The sequence below is a fragment of the Thamnophis sirtalis genome, unplaced genomic scaffold, assembly GCF_051295495.1.
Source record: "Thamnophis sirtalis isolate CommonGarterSnake01/CBP01778 unplaced genomic scaffold, rThaSir2_p1.2 scaffold_15, whole genome shotgun sequence".
NCBI classification, from domain to species: Eukaryota; Metazoa; Chordata; class Lepidosauria; order Squamata; family Natricidae; genus Thamnophis; species Thamnophis sirtalis.
Genome location: NW_028261395.1, coordinates 38500654 through 38506925, shown reverse-complemented (window position 1 = coordinate 38506925; position 6272 = coordinate 38500654).

Here is a 6272-nt window from a genome sequence, read left to right as displayed (position 1 = left end):
GGGATGCTTCCCGTCCATCACTAGGCATAGGTAGATGTAGAGGCTAAGAGTAGAGCGATGAAGGACCAGCTGCAAAAATCAGGTGCGAATCTGGCAAAAAACAAAAGGTGGGGGAGAACGATGGGAATCCTCAATCCTTCGGATTGAGATCGTTGGGATCATTATCTCAGCCAGGAATGCAAAATTGTCAAAAATAAAAACGTGCACTATGAATTTGTCTCCGGCTCAGTTGTGCAAGCTGATCTCTTCTCCACCTGATGCGTCTCAGGGACTTTCATCAGCACCAAGACAAGAGGAAGCATTGATTAACCGTGTTTTTCCTTCTAAGTGAGGGCCACGGGTGCTTGGCGTTACAACTTGGTTACCTAACGTGAAATCCTTCTTTGGAAGAAATGTCCTTCTGGGTCCAGCTCCAAGTGGGGAAAAAGACACTGGGAACCTGGAGGCTGCTTGGAAAGATGGTTTTAATGGTGGACAGGATCACAGGGCTTGAGCTCCTGAACGGAAAAGGGGGACCACATGCTTCCAGATGTTGGGTGAAGAAAAAAAAAGAGAGACTGAGATGCTGAAAATCCCTGGTTTTATGTTCTCTCTGGGCTTTGATCTTGATCTTGTATTCTGATTGGTTGTCACACTCCCATGCAGGGGCAACTCCCTAGGCTGTGTTTTGAGTCCAGGTTTGGTTGAGCATTGCTCCATTACTCACAATTTCTGCTACTGGTTCTCCAGAACTGGTCAGAACCTGCTGAATCCCACCTCTGGTCTATGGAGATTCTCAGTCATCCAGGTCATGGTTGTCCCAAAGGTGCTTTTTTCAAGAGGCAATCAATTTCCCCTCCCCATGAAAAGTAGAACCTGCAGCCCTCTGTGCTTAAGCAGAGATGCCTTGATTTAACCCCTTGCAATCTAGCTTGGGCAGAGGGCAGACATTCAAGGCCCCCACATCATGTTTTGTAAGATGAATGAAGCTTTGCAAGGCCCTTTTGCTCCTAAGGTGTGGCTCATACCCAAAATGACACAGTTCAATGAATGAACAGGAAAAGAGATTGTTTAATTAACAAAACACACCTCAATCAGGTTAGCGTGACCCATTGGTCCATGGGATGCCACCAACAAGGAACACACCACAAGGGACAAAGCAAGTAAAAACAAAAGCAGGCATGGCCAGTATTCAATCATACTTGGCTTTGATAAAGAAGATCTGGAGAAGGTTTTTTTTCTCCCTTGCCAAACGTCAAAATTAAGGTCATCCCACCAAGCTTATTGGACAAGCAAAATAAGCATTTTTCCCCGAAACAATAAATCTGTGAAATTCATGATCGTGACATGTTGTGATGGCTGTGTCCCTTTGACAAGGGAGTGGACAACTCCATGAAAGATGGTCTATCAAAGTCTACTGGTCTTGAAGACTCAGGGGGGCCTCTTATCTCCACATCTCCACTGCAGATCCTGGCATCTCCTGGGTGTGAGAAACCCAAGGCCATATGGGGAGAAACAGATGATTGGTTGTGGGGTTTATGAGCAGGGCTATTTACTCCTAAGACTGAACTGTACAGAAAATTGACAAACCTACAGATTCCCAGTCTTGTTCTATTTTTAGAAGCCATTACAGATCAGTTATCACACAGGAAATGAGGCCAGCAGTATTAACACTCTCAGGCAAAATGAATGTTTAACAAAAAGAGAAAGACAGCTGAACCTGTGAAATGAGCAAACAAAATGTTAAAAAGTTGTGGTACTTATGTAGTTATTGACCAAGCACATCTAAATTATATTAAAATAACTGTCACCAATATATTTCTATATACTAAAAAAACCAAAGAAGGATATTATAAGCAACAGAAAGCTATATTAATCAATAAGAAGAAGTCTTATTGATAACTCTCATGTGCATGAAAGGATTCTCAGAGAGAATACAACAGGTGAGACTTAAATGCACAAGTTGAAGTCTCATGGGTATCATCAAAGTGCATCATAATACAATTACATACATGTATTTGGCATAAAAAATAACAATAGTTGGCAGTAATTAAGCTATAGTCCAAAAACAAATTTCCAGTGTTCTTTTCTGGGAAAGTTTCTTGTTACCTGCGTGTCAAGAAGAAATGATATTTTAAACTTTATCAAGAATTCCTCATTTCCTCTGTCCTCACATTTTATTTTAATGAAGAGTTTTAATAAATTTTATAAATATTTCCCCTTCCCCCCCTCCAACCCAACCCTACCCCCCCTCCAACCCTCCCTCCCCCCAACCTCCCAGAGCAAAATACAGGATATAAACATTTAACAATCATACACTAATATAAGCTAACTAACTATAGCATCCTAGCTCCTCTTGTACTTTAACTCCCCTTTTAGAGCCGAGGTGGCGCAGTGGTTAGAGTGCAGTACTGCAGGCCACTTCAGCTGACTGCTATCTGCAGTTCGGCGGTTCAAATCTCACCGGCTCAAGGTTGACTCAGCCTTCCATCCTTCTGAGGTGGGTGAAATGAGGACCCAGACTGTGGGGGCAATATGCTGACTCTGTAAACCGCTTAGAGAGGGCTGAAAGCCCTATGAAGCGGTATATAAGTCTAACTGCTATTGCTATTGCTATTTATTAAGCTAACTTTAGATAAATTGTAACATTCCTTGTTCATTCATTCATAGGCTAACTGAAATTTTTTAGTCCGATATTTGTTTCGAAATAGTCAATCCATCTTCTCCATTCCAACTTGTATTTCTCATCGGAATAGTCCTTCAAATATGCTGAGATTTTGGCCATCTCTGCTAAGTTTACTACTTTTAACGTCCATTCTTGAATAGTAGGCAATTCTTCCTTCTTCCAGTACTGCGCCACCAACAAACTTGCTGCCGTTGTTAAGTTAAGAATCAAATTAGTCTCTATAACTGTACAGTCTGTAATTATACCAAGCAAGAACAGCTGGGGGTGTCCTCACATTTTAGACAATAACAAGATAAATTACTGACTACCCGAAAACATATTCGTATCAAAGGAGACTTCCAAGTTCCCATCTGGGCTATTCCTGGCTGGGTCATAGTGACCCATCCCAATTCTTACAAGAACTGAAATATCTTTACAATCCCAAAGACATACCATAACTTTTGAGCACCCATAATATTTGAAAGCTGAAAAAATTGACGTGCCCTATAAACCTGTCCCATTGATACAACCTCAACCGGGCGTGCTTATTTGCTTCTGGAAGAATAAATAAATATAAATCTTTTATATAAAAAGTTTTATATATAAAGACGATGCGAGAAAGGAGGGGTGGAAAGGGGAGAGAGGAAGAGGAAGTAGAGAAGAGAAGGGTGACAGAGGGAAGAAAGGAGGTAGGGAGGGGGAGGAGAGAGGGAGAAGGAAGTGATGGATAAGGTACAAATATGGTGTATGGCGAGCAGAAGAGCCAATAATTGTTTTTGAGAGTGGATGGTAAGATGAATTGATGTAAACATTTAATAATACAATATGATGTTGGCTATATAATAGTATACATGTGGTTCAGTGACGTGAGGTGAGGTTTATGGCTGGTGAGGCAGCAATTTTTTTAGACTTGTGGACTTCAACTCCCAGAATTCCACACCCAGGCATGCTCAGTTCCGATTTAAAGCGATAGCATTTGTTTTTCTCCTTTGCTAAATAAGTTTCCTTCTTTCTTTTTCTTTTTCTTCTCCCTTCCCCTCCTTCCTCCCTCTCTCCCTCCCCCCTTTTTTTCTTTTCATGATGACAGTGGTGAGACTCTGCCTCCCCTGACTGCATGTCCCTGATGTAGTTATATGTTATGAAAATGAAAAAAAAAACTTTATATATAAAATATAAATATAAATCTCCAGAAGACAACCAATCAGAGAAAAGCACCCCCAAAAGCCATGGACATTGTCTGTCATCCCCAAAGATGTTCTGAAAGGGAGATCAAAAACTTCAAAGCAAAGGCAGCCTCTTAAAATGGCCACCACTGAAGATAATGGGAAATCAATTTTGCTTTATCTCACACAAGGTGCTAATTGGCTTAACAGAAGCTGGCAAATTTAACCATCACTCATTAAGGCTGTTGGGACCCTGGGTCTACATTCAACATCTTCTAGCTTTAGTGTAATTGTAAAAAAAAATCTGTGTGTATGTGTGTGTATGTGTGTTTGTGTGCTTGTGTGTGTGTGTGTGTTACAGGTAACACAAACCTCAACTTACGGCCACAATTGAGCCCAGAGTTTCTGCAGCCAAGTGAGACATTTGCTCTATTTTTACGGCTTTTCTTGCCAGAGTTGTTAAGTGAATCACTGCAGTTGTTAAGTCAGTCACACAGTTGTTCAGTGAAGCTGGCTTCCCTATTGAGTTTTGCTGGTCAGGTCGCAAAAGGGGATCATGTGAGCGACCGTCATAAACATGAGCCCAGTTGCTAACCATCTGCATGTTGATTACTTGGCCAAAACGCTAACAAAACACGGCAAGGATCATAGCAATAACAATAGCAGTTAGACTTATATACCGCTTCATAGGCCTTTCAGCCCTCTCTAAGCGGTTTACAGAGTCAGCATATTGCCCCCAACAACAATCCGGGTCCTCATTTTACCCACCTCGGAAGGATGGAAAGCTGAGTCAACCCTGAGCCGGTGAGATTTGAACAGCCAAACTGCAGAACTGCAGTCAGCTGAAGTAGCCTGCAGTGCCGCATTTAACCACTGCGCCACCTTGGCTCATAAGTGTAACTTTCAACAGTCATTAAATGAACTGTGGTAAGTCAAGGACTAACTGTACCTCACTATTCATTGTAGGGTATACAGTCCCGTGATTGTATAATTGTCCAAGGAAGGGAGCATTTGGTGCCTCAGATAAAAGCCCAGTCACGCCCACAAAAATTGCAGAACCGAATACTGTGTGCTTCCCCCCCTCCCCCCCATGATGTCTGTCTTCTTGGCATTTAATAAGTTTAAAAAGTTTATATTATATTTTATATTATTTAAAAAAATAATTCTTTTTTTTAATCTGTAAATTGTCCTTTATCAAATTGTAGCCTATATCGGTGTTTGTATTCCTTTTTGGAAGGATCGGTGGGAGTGGAGGATGTACTGTAAACAGATATTTTTTTTCTTTCACTAAATTAGTTACATTTAGGATGATCGACCTTGAGTTTAAAGCGGTTGTTCGCACGTGTATTCTTGTGATTAAACCCCCCACCCTGAAAAAAGTCATTTACAGGTAAAACATTACTACATATAATTTTGAATGCAATACCTAGGTCTGACGGGAAGACAACCAGTTCTAAGTTATCCAAACTGAGAATTTCGAGCTTAATAGCACAAGGAATTCTATTGTGTGCAGAAGACTTTTCTTGTGAAGTACTTCTGCACCCTCTCGATTGTACTGATGTCAGATATATGGTGGGGATTCCAAACAGTTGAACGATACTCTAAAATTGGCCTAGCATAAGTTTTATAAGCTCCAATACAATGTTTCCGGGGGGGGAGGGGGAACTGCGCAAAATTAAATGTATAACTCTTAATAAAGTAGAATAAAATATGGATTAAAAATATAAGAATGAAGACGTGGCATAAAAGGGACAGTTGGAAGCCTGCTTAAAGGAAATGTCATCAGCCTCTAACCACAAGATGTTCTAGCCAAGGTCCCTATGTCAAAAGTCCAAACCACAAGATTCAGATAAAGTTCGTTAATGACACGTAGTCCATACCTGTAACCAAAGGAGAAGTAAGACCCTCATCTACTTATAAGGCTTTTCCCCAAAAATAACCAATAAGAAATGAGTTAAGTTTTCCCGTGTTACGCTGCCTTTGAGAAGGTATAAGAACGCGTCCTTTGATGATGAAGGTTGTTCAGAATTTGCAATGTTAGCTATTTCGCTAACTCTGAACCTGGCTGTCAAATAAACCTTTCCTGTATCCTGAGAAGTCTAAAGCCTGTCATTTTCTGCAACATTAATGCTTTTTTTTTTTTTAAGCAAGGCTGTTACAGTGAACTTTGGAGCATAGAACATCAGAGGAATAGAAATCAAATCTAAATAAATTAATACATAAACCTGTTTCAGACAAGAGTTGGGTTACTTTCTAGGAAGTCTCCACGCCTTCTGGCTACTTCCTCTTCCTCCTCTTCCTCCTCCCTGGGATGGAAGCTGATTACACTCTTTGGGTGAGAACATGGGCTGCCACCTGAGTCCAGAAGGCGGGGTTAGAGTGTGCACCAGCCTATCAGATGGCAGGATGGAGAGAAGGTGAGCAGGTACCCACCCCATCCTTTCCCCTTTTAAATCTCTCCCTGC